Raw genomic sequence first — 16,743 nt, forward strand, 5'->3', positions numbered from 1 at the left:
TTATCCACCAGCGCTTTAGAAAGCAGCCATGCCCATGTCTTTCACAACAGGCCATGTTTGCAAAACGCTGTCGGCACTCTAGGTACACCTACGGCATGGAGCCCTGGTGACTCAGGCACTATTCTGCTTCGTTTTTGGATCTCAGCAGGGTTTAAACGCAGGGTAGGCGGATAGGACAAGGCTAGGGTATTTCTAGTCATAGTCGTAACGCTTAGAAAATATCTGTGGCTGTTTCTGACAGGCTCGTGCAGATTTAGCTGCAGTGCTTTCACGATAGCATCTGGCCCCGGCAGCCCCCCCCATCCCCTGGGAGGAATTTAGCACCCCTGGTACAGGGGGCCAGCGCAGGGCACCAAACCAACCACAGATGGGGGATTTGCACCGAGGACTGAATTTGGCATATCACGCTTCCCCTGCTGCGGGGTCTGCCGGGAAGGGGTGCCCGTGGCGGTGGGGTGGTATCTCCTGGGGTCTCTGATGGCTCAGAGCTCTCAGGTCATGCTGTGAGCACGCCTGCTTGTTTTAGAGATTTTGGCAGCCAGAGAAAAGGGAGGGAGGCTGGATCACAACTCCGTGCTCTAGCTTCCAAAGTCTTCCAGGCACTTACTGTCCTTTTTTGGGTCCTTACGTGCAAGCTTTTCCCTCCTGGGGCTGTCAAGTGGTGACTGTGGACATTAAAGCTGGTAATGGGATAAGATTGTAAACATCTTCTGAAAGTGCACAGCAGAGTCCTTTATTGTCAAAATGAAATACATTTAAAGTGCCTAAAAACTCATCCAGAAATCTCTTTCCAAATGAGTAAGGCTTGGCAGCTCTCCCCTCCGCAGCCTGAATTCGATGTAACCCTTCTGTCTTCCCTTCTTTTCAGGGCAAGCGCAGATACCCAACAGCTACTTAAAGGGTAACATTCCATTATAAAAACCACCACACTCAAAATACGAATTATTTTAATTGCAGTCCTTATAAACAGCCACAAAACAATCAAACAGCAATCAGAGAGCAGCTTCCCTTCCCCCTCTCCTTAGTGTGCTCGGCAGGTTTAGTTTTCAGTGCAGGCACCGCCGGTGTAACTCCGGTGTAGCTAACTCCGAGCTCCGTTCGCTGCCCCCCCTCCCTGCGCGCCCCGGCTGGCTGGCGGGAAAAGCACCCGAGCCCCGCACCGGCCGCCCCGCACAGCCCCGCTGCGGGGGGGGGGGCACACCGCAAGCCCCGCTGCGCACTGCTGGGCCTGGCCCTCCCGGTTACCGGGCAGGGGGTGATGCTTGCAGCCCCCCCCCCCCCCCGCCACACACGGTGCCGGTAGCTGCCGCCCCGCGCCGTGCGCGCAGCGCAGCCCCCTCCCGCCCCCGGCCCCGGCCCCAGCCCTTACATGGACAAATCTGCCTGCAGGGAAAGGCAGGAATTCGGGCCCTTGACGTCAGCCCCGGGCAGAGCGCGGCGGCCCGGCGGAGCGGGAGGCAGCGGCCGCCGCTTTCGCTTTTTGTTTCGGGGCGTCCCGCCGCGCCCGGGGCTGCCGGGCCCCCTCGCTCGGCCCGCGGGGAGGTAAGGGTCGGGGGGAGGGCGGCGGGAGCGCCGCGGGCGGGGGGTGCCGGGGGCCGCGGGCGGCGCTGGGAGGAGCGGAGAGGAGCGGAGGGAGGGCGGCGGGCGGGCGGGGCGCGGCCGGGGCGGGCGGCGTGGGGGACGCCGGCGGCGGGCGCGGGGGGGCTGCCCGGGGGACGCGGCGGGGCAGCGGCGCGGAGCGCGGAAGGGGCCGGCGGGCGGAAGGGGCCGGCGGCGGGGCGGGCCCGGGCCCCTCTGCGGAGCCGCCCCCGGCCCCACCTCCCCCCGCCGCCTCCTCCTCCCGCCGCCGCCGCCGCGCTCGCCTCCGCTGCCTCCTCCCCCCGAGGTATTGTTGCAGATAATAACTTGCCCCCTTCCTCCCCACCGCCCCCCCACCTCCGCCCAGCCGAGGCAGCTGTGCAACAGCTGGAGCCCCCGGCCGGGGCGGGGAGCGCTGCCGGCCGCCCGGGGGGGCCGCGCCTGGCTCCTCCCTCCGCCCGGGGCGCCGCGGCCGCCTGAGGGGGGACGGCCCGGCCCGGGGCGAGCTCGGCCGCGGGGCGGGGGCAGCTCCCGGGTGCGGGGCCGGGGGAAACTTCCCCGGGACTTCACGGGCGCCGCCGCCCTGCGCGGCGGGCGGGGGCCGGCGGCGGGCCGGGGTCCCCCGGGCGGCCGGGGCTGGGCGGCGCGGTGCTGCCGGCCGCAGGTGCACCTGGCCCGGGCGGGGGCCGCCTCACCTCGCCTCGCCTCGGGCCGGCCCGGCGCTGCCGTGTGCGGCCGGTCCCCGCCCGGGCTGCGCCGCGCTCGGCGGGCTGAGTAAAGCCCTGGCAGCTTTTTATATGCCGGGGGAGGCCCACCCTTCCCCAGCAGGTAAGGGCGTAAAAGTTTCCCACACCCTTACGTCATCCAAGGCTTTTTTTTTTTCTTAATATATATATAGACACAATATTTTTTTTTTTCCCTCCCTTTTCTCTTGCCCTCCCCATTTGAACAGGCAAGTCTTACTCCTGCCATTGTTCGGGAGCAGGCTCCGCGCCCTGGGGCTGTGCTGGGGACAAGGCAGTGCTCCCGAGTAGGAGGTGGTGATGGAGCAACACACGTAATTGCTCTGGCTACTGTACCTCGAGGTGTATTTTGGCCCCGCTGGTGAAACAAATGAGCCTGGGAGTCTCCTGCTTTGTTTTGAAATTTTTTTTTGTTTTGTTTTGGGTGTGTGGTGTTTTGTTTGTTTGTTGTTTTTTTACACCTATACCAGCTGGCTTGTGGCCCGATAGTTTGGTTTTCGGGTTGGGTTCCTGTTTGGTATGTTTCTATCTTGCCAGGCAATTGATACACACAAGTTTTGAGAGCTTGCAGGAGCTGCCAAACTTGCTGATGTGCCTTCCTGCACATCCACAGCACCGTGGCCCCCATGCACAAAGTGGGTTTGACCTATGTGAAATGTAACGTAGAAATGTTAAAGATTTTGGCAACACTCTAGATCTGAGAATTTCTTTGCTTCCTTGGACTCGTGTATCACAGAGATTGTTTTTGTACATTCCCGGAATGACTTTTGGGGCAAGATCTGAGAGAGAGCAGGGAGCCCCTGGGTGTCTGGGAGCTGGGTGATACAGCAGGTGCTGGCTTACCAAGTCATTACAGATACGGGGCATTAGGAGGGGAGGGGAACATGTGGAACTGGGGGACAGGACACAGCGTTTAGTCTCTGTATTAACGATGCAGCAGTGTTCATGCTGGAAAATGCTGATTGCTGTCCTGTGCATAGCCCAGCCCGACACAGCATTTAGTCTCTGTATTAACGATGCAGCAGTGTTCATGCTGGAAAATGCTGATTGCTGTCCTGTGCGTAGCCCAGCCCGCTGTGCAGCAGCGCAGTTTGGGGATGTGAGGGACTTTCTGGTTATCCCCACCCTTGCTGCAGAGGACTGGCCCAGGCAAGGCTAAGTAATACTCTGGAATATGGGACTTCCTTTGGGAAGTACTTCCATCTGCAGATAAAGACCTACTGTTGAAAACTTCTCTCTGCCTGTTGACCTGCTCTGTCTCCCCCTGCCTGCCCCATAACCTTTTATCCTGTTACTCCTAAATTTATTAGCTCTGTTATTCCCCTCTTTCAGTTGTTTAGCCTTTGTTGGAGGGTTTTTCCCTGCAGGATGGGCCGTCAGTGAGCTGCTTATGCTTGCTATCTAATCCTGCCTGCAGCTTCATGGAGATGCTGGTGCTGCTAATGGGGCTGTAAAGCCTGTTGCCCTCTCACTGTTGAGCTCCACATGTGGTTTTCCTTTAATTGTTTTCTTCAGTTTTCTTTTTACCATCTGAGTCCGCTTGTGTTGGCTGTTGGGCAAAGCTGCCAGGCTGGGGGCACCTGGTCCAGGGTAGTGGCAGCACTGTGTCCCCATCAGTAATGGTGCTGGCAGCTTTCCTGCCATCCAGCGTCCTTTGGTCCTTGTAGGCTATTTTCCCAGCCCCTGTGGTTGGAGGGTCTGTTTGGAGCCCATGGGTTGCTGAAGGTCACCACAGCCTATTTGGGGGTCTCTTGGCTGGAGAGAGGTGTCTGGCAGTGGGTGGGAGGCCCTCTTCCCAAAAGTCAGTCCCACCATGTGTGTTGTGTGGAGGCCGCGGGCATGTTGGCTGTGCATATGTCCCACGTTGCCAGCAGTCCCAGTCAGGGGTGTGCAGCCCTTGTCTGCTGCCTGGGTAAATTCCTTGGTGGAAATGGAAGACGTGAACAGTAAAATGAAGCGAATGCTGCGCCTCATTGAAGCTTCTATAGGTACAGCCCCAAACTGCTATGAATTGCTGTTATGCAGTCTCCATGGTGCCCAGGTCAGTGAGGATTACCGCTTTTGTCATTGCGTGGATGTCTTCATTGTGCAAGCCCTGACTGCCCAGTGTGCACTGTACTTGGCTGCTCCCCACTGTAAACTGTCTGGGCAGAGAGGCTGGTACCAAGCTGGGAGAGAAGCTCCAATTCCTGTTGCACCAAGGTGAGATTTTCACTTTTGGAGCATGTTTGGAGATCAGCCTGGATGTTGGGGCAGGATGCTGGTGAGCATGCCCGTCTCAGCGCAAGCTCTAGCTCTGCGAGTCCTGTCCCCTTCTGTTAGCTGCTGTTTGGATAAGCAGTCACCTAGCGTTAGGGGGTAGGATTATTGAATGATGATGTCTCTGATGTGGTCTAGTGACACCAGGGCAAACGCCTGCTTCTGGACTGGTGGTTTTCAGATCCTGTATCCTGGCATTCATGGTTCGGGTACAGAAAATCCCAGGTTCCTGTGCAGTTGAGCTGCCTTGTCTCATGAAAACTTGCAAAGCATGTCGGATCTCAAAGTTAGTTTGCTCTGAATATCATCTTCAGCTGTGCTGTCTTAGTGAGAGGTAGTGAGCTCTGTCTTACCATAACAAGGAACTGGTGCAGTATAATTCAAGCTTTCAAATAACTAAGGGCAGGTTCAGATGTGTATCCCTTTCCACAGCACTTGTTTCTCTAGGCTGTTCAGGAGTGAAGCTCCAGAGCTGGGCTGGTGACTTTTGCATGGAACCTAATACTGTCAGCCACGGTCTCAGTGGAGCTGCAGTGCTTTTAAATATATAATACAATCATCAGTATGTATTTTTAATTATAACTCATAGTACGAATTATGTATTTGTGGTCAGAGTGGAGATACCTATCACCCACTCAATTTTGAAGCCTGACTGTTGCCTTGTTTGTAAAAATTGCTGCTTGTGTTCATCTATATAATGTCTGACTACAAAACTTGAGTGACTCCCTTGTGATCAGTGAAGCCTGGTGTATGTGGTTTTGGAGAGGGATAGTAAAAATGGTGGGGAGCTGGAAAACCTGAGGGAGTTTGACCAATAGTTTGGGATCGCTTCTATATAAAGGACACATGTTAGGAAGGTGTCACAGAAACAGTGAGTGCTGTGGAAAAAAGAGTTTCTGTTCTTTGGTATCAATGCTAGCCAAGGTGAAAGTGGCTGATTCAAAATGCACAAAATGAAGCGCTTTGTAACTCTTAACTAAAGTGCTGTAACTACATGGTGGCATTATCATGCAGAATGTTGCTGAGGACAAGAATTGAACTAAGTCTGGAAAGAAGATGAACGGTTGTATGATTGTCAGGTACATTGAGAGTTATACCAGCTAATGGTGGTTCTTTTTATGTCATAAACATCTAATTGGAAGGAAGATACTGTTTTGTGCAGGTTTCTCTGAAACATCTTTTGCTGGCTGTAGCTAGAGGAAAGCAGTAGCTTGGGTGTATGACAAAATGTTAGCAAGAAGATAGTTTCCATGCGTCTGTGGAAAAATATACCCTCAGGGTGCCCACAGTGCTTTCTCTTTTCCTTTGCCCATCATGGTTGTGTGAACAATGCATCCTCAGTGGCATTTTGTTGCTTGTCAAGTTTCTGAAAGCCTGACCCACACAGCTCTGCCTTTCTCCCAATAAACTCGTCTGGCCCTGACATGGCTCTGAGCAGCACTGGCTGGCCCTGGACCAGGCTGGGTTTCACCTGCGGCTGGCTATCCGTGTTCTTTCTGGTGCAGTCTGGCAGCCCTGGTAATCCCTTCAGGTGGAGGGAAGTCCCTGTGGATACATAGAGTGGTCTTAGAGATGGAACGGAGATGACAAAGAAATATGTATTTCCTTTAGGTACATCTGTGCTTTTTAGTTACGTTATTTTTTTGATAGTGGTTTGCTTTCAGGGAAGCAGGACAAGCAATACACATCAAGCAAGATGTGACCCACCAGTGTGGGATCCAGCATCTGTTTGCTATGTGCATGTGTGAGCGAGACTGTGATGCTTGTGCCTACTTTTGGTCCTCCACCACCTGCTTTCCTACCTGGGCAGCTTCGCCATCTGCCTTTGCTCTTGCTGTCGTAGCAGGGTAATTCTGCTAAAAGTTAGAGAGCTTACTGGAACTGCAGCCATACTTCAAAAGCGGGCACGAGCAGAGGAGACAGAAACCGTAGCTTATCTAAGGATGTGGGTTATCTGAGGGACGGATACTTAAGTAACAATACCTTTAAAGAGTGTGGGTTATATATAGGAAAATACAGAACTTGAAATAACTTTATGAACAACTGTTCCAGAGGAGGGACTGGAGGGAAGGTGTAGCGATTAGCTGCTTTCATGTGTGCGTTGGGATGCTGGAGGAGAACATCGGTAAAGTCTGAATAACTCTCTATTTTCCTCTTTTTAATTTAGGTAGCTTTTTGTTTTGTAAAATAGAAACAAACAGAGAAAAGAAAATAACAAATCAAATCGAAAACCACAGACCAGAAAAACCCCACAAAGTTTAAAAGCTTTTTGAGAGCTTGTGTCTGCCCAAGAAGTGGGGTTTAGAGGATGCAGGGCTCAGCTCTTTCTGTTCCTCCTGCTTCTGGCCATGGCAGGGCAGTTAAGGCTCATGATGCTTCCAATCCAGAAGTGTGGGGGGGTGGCGTGTCCCATGACCCATGCTTAATCATAGTGATTAAAGTTACCGGTATCAACACCTCAGTGGAGGTTGTGCTTTCATGCTTTCATCTCAAAGGACTGGTTTTGATCGCTCTCTGAGCAAGCGCAACAGTTGGCATGAAAATGATGATTTTTAAGTCACTGTCAGCAAGTCTCTGTCATTTTAGACTGTCAGTATCTGTTGTTGGGATCTGTGGGTGACAGTGACACACGTGTGAGTCACTCAGAAGCGTTCCCAAACCATTGCAGTATGCTCAGGAAAGGAAAACAAACATCGTGGAGTTGTGGGCTGCTGATAACCTTTTCTTAGAAAAAGATACAAGCCTTTGAGCATGGGAGGATGTTTTCTGTTGCCCTTGATGCCATAACGGAACCTTGTAATACAGTGATTCCTTAGTAATCCCTTAAATTGTTTCATGTGGGGTGGGGGCAGTCAGGGGTCAGGATGCTTGAGGGTCTCTGACTTAGGCCAACTTTGTTTCTGTGTGGTAGGCGTATCGGCCCTCTTTGAGGTGTCCAGATGCGGCTGGGAGGGATCCTGTTTTGTGCTGAAGTGGGTTTATGCACTTGAGCATCCTCTAAGTAGGTGCCATTCAGCACTTAGCTGCCTTCCTCCTGCTACCGCTGCCCAGTGATGCTTCAAGGCAGGCAGACTTCTGCCAAGTCTTGGATGATTGTGCCGCCAGTGGAATAGTTAGTTGAGATTTAATATGGCCATTATCTTTAGGTAATAAAGTGTCAACTAACTTGCCATAACTATCTTGTTTAATGTCTCTTAAAAGCCCCACATACTTCATTCACTGGGTGAAATTTAATAGAAGTTCATCTAAGCATTTATTGCTTATTTAATTTAAAAATAAGTTGATCTCCACAGTTGGTAACAGGCACTGAGGATTTAATTAACATTCAGCAAACTACCCTGTTAGCTCTGAATTACACAGTCAGGTCTTGTTTATGCATCAATTTGCAACTCCTGACCCCCCCTCTTTTTTAGGCCAGTGGACTTTATTGTGGGGAGCTGCAGTTGCCTCCCCTCCTCCTTCTGCTCGTGCTCCTGATTTCTCCTCCAGCCGGAGAGCCTCTGCCAGGGCTGTGCGGCTGGGGGCTGTAATGCTGCTGAGGACCCCGGACCCACTGCTTTATTGTGGGACCGGACCAGCCTTGCCAGCTGGGTGCAGGCAGGCAGGATGGAGGAGGCTGACAGAATGGCAGGCTGTGCCACAGCCCTTGAAGAAGGGCTTGTGGAGCCTGCTGGAGTGAGTAGGGGTGCACTGCATGGCGGGGTAAAAGTGATCCAGCTCCAAACCTTACGCTGCATGATGGGGTAAAAGCGGTCAACCTCCAAACCTTAGTTCAGCATAACAGAGCAAATTTAAAGTATCTCCTCTAGGGCTTTTTCAGCAATGTGGCTGGGTGCGTGAAACTCAGGTTGGTGAGGTTTTTCCTTTTAGAGGAGAAATTTGGGGTGATTTACAGGTGACTTGCAGGGGGTTCTTGCAGTGTTCACTGTACCCCAGCTGCAGTGCTTTATAACAGTAACATGCATGTGCATCTTGGATGTGCTGTGTGCACATACCCTAAGGAGCTCTTTCTGTTTCAGCAGTTTATTACCTCGCCTTAACAGACTTGAATTACTCCACTTAATGAGGCAAGCTTGAGTGAAAGCAAGGAGTCTCCCAGACAATGCATGGCACTCGGTGACTAGGTTGGGAGAGCGATTGGATTAGCAGCTGATAAGTGGTTGTAACTCTAGCTGCTGCATCTCCCCTGCCTCTCTCATCTGGGTGTCATTCCTGTTTCAGATCAGCCCCAACAGACATCAGCTGGCTTGATTTTAACATACCTCATCACCTGAGGTAGAGACTTGATCTGGTTTTCAAGGGTTTGGGCAAATCTTGAGAGATACCTCAAGCTACTACTGTGGCCAAGACAAGCCTTTAATCTGGGTTTCCCAAGAGAAACAGAGAGTCATTGCAGCAGCCACGCGGCCGTCCCGTAGTTAATTACAAGCAGTGAACTTGGTTAAAAGAATGGTGTTGAAGTTGCAAAGTCCAACTGCTCCAAAGCTACGAAATGCCAGAATGAAGGTTGTTATTGAAACTTTAATTTGGCCTCCCCTGCAAGCAGGTATTATGATATAGCCACTTAATTGCCAGAGCACCTACTCTGTGCCCAGAGTGGAAGGTGATGCTTAATGAGCAAGTATTCAGTTTCTTTTCTTTTTGTGCAGTGTGTGGCCCCAAGCCTTATTTACTACATACTGTTCAGACTTGGGACTGAATGCAGAATTATTAATTTCCTTTTGTGCTTTTCTGGAGTGCTCTTTGCTCTTTCATTGGAGTGCTCTGCAACTTGGGGGGGACTATTTCTGCAGTGCCTTCCCAAGGTGAAGGAAAGTTATTCTTGCCATTTTATTGATGGGACACTGAGGCTTGGAGAGGAGTGAGGCTGGGAGTAGTGAGTCATCACTAAAACTGAAATCCAGGGGAAAAAAGCCAGTTAGACCAGGGTTGTTCTCTTCAGTTTGCAGTCATAACTAATAATCAAACAGAGAAGTGGTTGTTCTCTTTAGTTTGCAGTCATAACTGATAAGCAAACAGAGAAATGGTTAGAAAGAATTGCTTGTAATTACAGACTGAAGTTAGTAACCTTTCCACCCAACTCTGGAGATTACTCTGAACTGCTTATTGCAGTTATGCCTATCTTTACAGTCCATCTCACCCATCTTTTCCACTTTAACCTGCCTCTTAATGCGTTATCATCACCATCCTTGACTGAGGGTCAACGCCTGTACTTATCTTGTGTGGGTATTGAAATGCCCACCTTAGCATGGAAGCTGGTCTTTGCCTCTGGCATTTAGAAACCAGGACAGCTTAATATTGTTGAATCTGAAACGTGGTGATGGTGAGGTCCAGAAATGAGCCGCAAAAATGATTATGGTTCAGGTGGTATTTATATATAAAAGCATATTTCAAGGAGTAGAGTAAGGGTAATGGGGACTTCACATATCTTCTGGATCCTTCCTCAGTGGCTTGTTTTCCTGTGTACAGTTAACACTACCCTTTTTTAGCATAATTTAAGCTTCCTTTAAAGCTGTGGTTGTTCTCCATCACTTCTGATCCCGCAGGCTATTCTTTGGGAGAATGAGAATTGTGCCTTTCCTACCACAGTTCCATCTTGGTGCTTCTTCAGAGGATCAGTTTTCTTGGGTTCCTTGGGGTGCACGTAGCCTGTCTTGGAAAACATGGCACTGCCTCTTTGCCATTTAAGGAGGGCTTGGTGAACCTTCTGCATACTAAGTCTGAAATTCAAGTGTATGAGTAATCCAGCTGAACTCTCTGCAGCGACTTGTGTGCCTAAAGACGAGCAAGTGTTTAAGCACTGTCCTGTACCCAAATCCTAATTTGCTCCCAAGGCAGACAGATGGGGAAGAAACGATGGGCAGAAGGGTTAAAGTTATCTGGGGAGATGTCTGGCTTCTCTTCTGAAACAGTGCTGTGACATGCAGAATGGCTGTAGTCTTGCTGCAAAGAGTTAGCCTTGTACGGTGCAGGAGATCATGCTGTGAGTGAAGCAGACAAGTTGCAAGCCTCTAACAGTGGCATTAAGTGATGAACTATGGGGCAGAAGCATATTTTGGAAGTTAGGAATAATGCCTTGGACCTACACGTTGCTGCGGGGATGAGCGCAGCGTTCTTGGCACGTAATGCCTCCCTGAGTGTCTGTCTCTGCATAGAAGATTTGGGAATGATGCCAGAGCAGCAGGTGAATGTAAAACAATATAAATGAGTGTGTCTTTCCAAGGCTCTCCACCCACCCAGGTACTCAAAGTATCTGGGTGGAAGAATGGCAGCTTACGGAGTGCCTGTGTTCCTCCTTCCATGCTTTGCCACGGTGTGTTTTGTTCTGCTGTGTGGGAGAGCTGTGAACTCGGGGTGTGCGGAGGCTGGGGAAGTCGGTGGAGAAGTTTTTAAGGGCTGTGTCGTAGAGTGGGTGGAGAAGGAGCTACGAGAGCAGAGCTCGTCTTAGTACACACAAGGATCCCTGTAGAGTGGTTTGCTTTCTAAGTTATTCTGCGTGAAGCAGCTCCCATCCCCTCATTCCACACGTGACCTATGGGCAGTGTTTTGTGGTGGCTGTTTCACAGGTGGGCATCGGGTCTGTCTGAGGATGCAGGGTAGATGGGTTGGTGTCACCTCACCTTTGCACCACCTGGTATATTGCCTTGCTCTAAGGTACCCTGGGGTGAAAAAGAGAGGATTTGTGCTCTGGTGTATTGCAATGATTGTCTGTGCTGGTAGGGCCCCACCTTGCCTAGGGTCAGGTCACTCACTGGGTTGTCATACTTGTACCCACACCACGCTCACTCCCTGGGTGCCATAGCCCAAGCCTCCAGTCTGTATGCATCTGCATGCCTGAGGTGGTGTTTTGGGTCTTGGATGATGCTGTCATGTGCAAGAAGTCCTAGTGAAAGTGGTCTGCTCCACCTTTGTCATGGTAAGGGCGGCTGTCTGCCTGGGTCATCGGCTCCCCATCCCTTGAAGGTGAAATGCAGTGAGACACAAGTGACCTTATGGGCTTTTGCAACAGCTCTTGGTAAATTTCTCATGTCTCGGATGATTTGATTCATACCTGATTAAGGGTGTGCCTGGTTTCATGGATGGAGCTGGATGTACAAAGGTAGCTGTGTATTATCAGAAAGTCCCACATTGGATCATCTGGTTTAGTTCCAGCTGTCTTGGTCAATGTACCTGCTAGGATGGCAATATTTTCTGTTTGTTTTAGTTGTGCACATTCTACCTAACATGCGATGGAAGTGATTCCAGATGTTCTTGATCTCCACAGCAAGGCAAGGCCTATCCATCTAATGAGAGATATGAGTAATTCTGAGTATGGTATTGGTATGTGCCTGGGCTGCTGTTCATCCTTGTCTTTGTTTTTGCTTCCATATCCCATGGACAGCACTGGTTGTCCATCGCTCTACATTTGACCTGTAGCATCTTGGGCTGAGCCTGCCACTTGTTGTGCTGCTCAAAGGAGAGCAGTGAGAAGTCCTGTGAACGCGAGGAGAGAGCCCAGGCAGCACGCATGGAGCAGTGCCTGCGTCCCAGGAGCTGCTGGCCTGGGGGATGAAGATAAAGCGGAGAATGGTGAGAGAAGAGCAGAGCGATTGACTTGGGGACACGAGGGAAGATGAAAAAGATGTAAAGAGTGTGTGTTAGCAGAATGTGACTAAGACGGAGACCTGAGAAGTATTGAAATGTGTCTGTGGAGGAAAGGGGAGCAGTAGCTTCTGGCAGAGCAAAGCTGTATGTCTAGGACTTGCAACTTGATGCAAATCAGTTCTGAGTCATGGGAACGTATGGCTCCTGTGGCCCTGCCATTGCGAACCGTTGCCACCTATAATCCTTTTAACAAATGTGCTTGGTTCCATCTGAAACCTACTTGGGTCTTCCCTGTCCTTTCTAGGGGAGCTGGTCTCCCTCACGGCTGTTTATCACTGTGTTTTCTGAGCTGTACGTGCTTGCTGTCTTATTCCTTAGCCGTTACTCACAGGAGGCCTGTGTGGGAGGGAGGGACACCCAAGAGAAATGTGAAACTTGATGCGAAGTCCACAAGGAATTTGGGTGGCAGAGCTGCTGCATCTTGGCATCTGGGAGTCTGGCGGAGATCTGTGGGCTGAGAGTCTGTGATCTGCAGCCCTGGTAGGGGCTCCAGGGAGTGGGATGGAGGCTTGAGGGAAGGTGGGTTTCTCCTGAAAAGGGCAACCCATATGGCACCTGGGGGCTCCCAGTACAGTAACACTAATCCAGTTTGTTAACAAAATTAGATTGTGCAATTGGGTGGGGTGAAGTGGAGGAGGGGAGCGGTATGACTCACTTAAATTAGCAGTGACCAAAGTGGGCTGTAAGCTATAGGTTACACTTCGTGCCTCCATCCTAGCTTCACACAGTAAAATCTGGCAGGGGAGATACAGCCATATGTGCAAACAGAGTATGTGGGTTTGGGTCTCGGTCCAGCATTCACATCCATAAATAGGTCAGCCCCTTCCTTACGATAGCATTTGTGTGCACTTTACAAACATGAACTAACTAATCCCAACAGATGTTTGGCAGCCTCCTGAGCCCACAAGGAAGTTCAATATCATTGCACTTCGCTAGAGAGATGCCCAGGATTCAAATAACACCTGCTGGAAGAGCCTGTCTAAGCTGGGGTGTGTTCGTGGCTGTGTGGGTTCAGCTTTGCAGAGCACCTGCTGCCGCTACGTTGGGCTGGTCTGACCACAGTGGCTTGCACTGCCTTCAGCTATGCAGGGGTCAGGCTATGTTTCCCTTGAAATCAAAGACACAACTTCCTTTAGTTTTTCAGGGGGAATGGGATTTCGCTCTGTTTGCACACTCACACTTAAATCCAGTTGAAAGGAGGGAGCTGTGGATTTTGCTTGCTGCCTGTCTTTGTGTGCATGCTGACATACCTACCTCCTTGTCGGTCGTGTGTGAAGGCATGATGCTCCTGGCTGCCCTGAATCCTTTGCTTGCCTCCATCTCTTTCCCCAAATGTGAACGTTTAGTTGCAAGTTCCGTGACGTCTCTGAGGTCAAGCAAGTTACATTTATGTGTGTTGCTAAAGCTGCGGTTTGTTCTGCAGTTGTCCCTGGACTCTACAGTTTGCGATTCATGTCCTGGCTCTTCCTGCTCCATCCCACCATGAAGTGCAGCCCCAGCCAGCTGTCAGAGATAATACACTGAGGACCAGGGAGCTCCAACTGCAGTAACTTTGGCTATATGGAGTATTCAGAGATCTCAGATAATGCATGTCTAGCAGCCTTTTTCATCAGGAGAAGTGTTGCATGGGCCAGAAGCTCTCCCTGATGCCTTGCTTTCCTCTTAAAAAAAAAAAGGGGGGGGGGGGGAGCTATTTGGCTAACTTCACAAAGAGAAAATGAAGCTGTGGCACATCACATAGGAGTGAAGAATAAGGAAGGCTGCCGTAGGTCGCTGTAGCTTCCAAGGTCTATAGTCATTCTCTTAATGGAATTCATCTGCACAAGGGGGTACAAAACAGGAATTGATCATCTTCAGGTGGCTCATTAGTGCCCCAGCAGCTGGTCTACAAAGAGCAACTGGGAACAAAATCAAGGTCCTGCTGCATCTAGGTGTTTTTGGTGTGTGGGGTGTTTTGGGTTTTTTTTGTTTTTGTGGGGTTTTTTTTTCTCCTTTTTCCCCTGAGTGCTTTGAAAGATGATTGGGATGCTTTAGACTCTCGGCTTTCTGGCTCAAGAAGGGCCAGGGATTGTACTTGTTTCTCCTGGCCTCTTATTTTGTGCTCTGCCTTGATGGCTGTCCTGATTTTTCAGGCAGAGTTATAATTATGAGGCTGCTGAGTGGAGGGGGAGGCAGCAAGGGGATAGTTCTGGGTTACTAATAAATCAAGGACGTTTCTTAGGTGTTTCTTCACTCGGATCTTTATCTGTCTCCGTTAAATATGGATGACAGCTCTGGATACCAGGGAGTGCTTCTGCCTTCTCAGTTAAAGCTTGCTGAAGACTCCTCAGGGCACAGACCGTGCCAGCTTTTGCCATTCAGCATCTCTAGCAGAAGCCTTGGGTTTCTTCGGCGACTACGGAGGCTGTGGACCTCTCCTCCTCTCCCTCATCGCTCTGAACCTGCTGCAGTTGCTCTACGTGTGCCAAGTGCGTGCATCTGACTCTGCCCGTGCTGCCGGCGGCTGCTGCCTGGCCTTTTTGTCTGCATTAGTTTAATTGAGTGAGGAGCTTGCAGGAGAAGCTATTCATTGCCCTGGTAACTGTGCTTGACAATCAGAAGTTATTCTGGGGGTGAAGGACTGGTACAGATTTGTTTTCCTTGGCTGCAGATCCATAGCCCCTAATAGTTTCTTGCTCATAGGAACCAAGGTTGACTTGGTTTGCCACTGATTAAAAGCCAAAAGGATATGCAGTCCTCTCCAAAATAATTACCATCTTTGGTGAATGGAAGAACACTCTGCTTGCTTCCCATTTGTTTCCAAACCCCTCTGTTTTGCCATGTTAGACTTGTGCTGGCCATGATGCATGGGAGGGCCCCAGCAGGGCCAGCAGCTCCATCCTGGTGCATGGGGAGTTTGTGCTTGAATCCTTCCTCTGTTTTTGGACCAAAGGGTGAATATAGGAAAAACATGGAGTTATGAAAAACTATGTGAAACCTAATAGCTGCACTTGGGGGAGGAGGATGTGTTTTTTCGGTGGGAAGCCGCTAAAGGTGGCAGAGGCGAGTGTGTGCACCCCACGTGCAGCAGCATGTTTTTGTCTCAACTGTTTATGGCCTAAAAAAATAACAAAAAAAGATTTTGACTGTGTCTGTGCTCACTGCCAGGAACCCTGAATGTAGCAGCTGGAGTTCCTAGATAGTTCGGTTTCTATCAGTAATTGGTTTCAGATACGCATTAACTTCGATGCATGTGTTGTTCTGGGCCTGGTGACATAGTGGAAGGTGTCCTCTCTCCTCCATATTGCTCGACCTCTGTGTTTGTCGCGTTTCTGTCACTGTTGGAGATGGGTCTGCAGCAGGAGGAGGACAGAGGGTCTCCTCCCTTTGGCTGGTCCGAAGTGTCCACGCAAGTGTTCGTGCTCCTTCAGTGCAAATTGGAGGGGCTGCCCGATGTCACCACTGTGTTGAGAGCTGGAAGATGTCCAGTCCAAGGTGGTCAGGTTCTCTGGCAGGAGAGGCTGGAGCTCCGTGGATGCCCTTTACTCTGTGTGTGCAAAGGCAGAGGCACATCTCCAGTCTGCTGCTTATCCCCACCGTGACCTGGCGGTGGGGGTTTGGCCTCTGGGCACCAGCTGATGTAGGAGGAATAGCCATCTGGGCATCGGTCACGGGCTGAACATACCTCCTCTCAAAGCAGTGGTACAGGGATGGGCAGGAGCCTCCCAGGACCAGGTTCAGAGGCAGGATCAGCTCCATCCATAATGCTCCTTACGGGGATGTGCCTAACCTGCTGGTGGTGGCAGCTGTGCCTGCTCACTGGCAATCCCCTCCTTTGCTTTGCTACCCAGGCTGCGAAAGCAGCTCGTGTTTGCTTTGCACAGGGAGTGTTCCCAGAGTTGCTGTGCTCAACTGTGGGGCTTGCAAGGAGCAGTAAAGGGGCTGTATTTTCTTAATCTGCCTGTTTCACGAGGCAGTATCTGGCTGTGCCCTTAGTAGTGTTGTGGGTTTTTTTTTAATTATTTTAATGCATATAGAGTCCCCTGTTTTAATTGACTGAGGAAAAAGAACTTGAAGAGGGTATGAACCCGTGACCTTGAGATAAATGGTTTTTTATTGAGTCCCGGAGCCCCTAAGCCGCCCCCTCTTCTGAGAGTAGAGTGGTTTAATCAAAGGTCAGAGGTTTTGTCGTCTTTGAGAGCCTCAGAAAAAGAGGGTGAGACAAGCGAGCTCTCTGCGGTCCTCCGTGACTGCAGTCATTCTTGGCCTGTCAAGTTCCCATTGAGCTCGCTATGCTTGTCCTGTGTTTCTGGATGATGGCTCTCTTGACCTTCTCTGGTCTCTCTGAATGCTGATAAAGGCCTGGTGATCAAATCGGCTGTGTTTCTGGGGGTTGTAACTAGATATACAGTGGCTACAGGCAAATGGCTTGTGCAAGGCTGCTGTGAGCCTCTGTGTGCAACGTGCAGATTTATAGGCTTGATAGGACATAAGTCTTTGCTTGCCAGGTCTTCCCACACCACCTCCTGCGCGTGTCTCC

The 16,743-nt window shown here is 50.7% G+C and overlaps 1 protein-coding gene across 6 annotated transcripts in view; it reads left to right on the forward strand.

The window, feature by feature from the left end:
- The first annotated feature begins 622 nt into the window (after window positions 1-622).
- The window catches only part of LPP (LIM domain containing preferred translocation partner in lipoma), a 356,533-nt gene continuing 340,412 nt past the window's right edge, over window positions 623-16,743 (forward strand). For 4 of the 6 annotated variants that reach the window (XM_056358000.1, XM_056357999.1, XM_056358004.1 and 1 more), the window contains exon 1: window positions 1,805-1,885. The gene's annotated coding sequence lies outside the window, so the exon portion shown is untranslated. Of the gene's footprint in view, window positions 1,543-1,804; window positions 1,886-2,310; window positions 2,407-16,743 lie in introns of those variants that run through there. The other 2 variants (XM_056358001.1, XM_056358003.1) reach the window with 2 other exon arrangements.

The sequence above is a fragment of the Falco biarmicus genome, chromosome 13 (assembly GCF_023638135.1).
Source record: "Falco biarmicus isolate bFalBia1 chromosome 13, bFalBia1.pri, whole genome shotgun sequence".
NCBI lineage: Eukaryota > Metazoa > Chordata > Aves > Falconiformes > Falconidae > Falco > Falco biarmicus.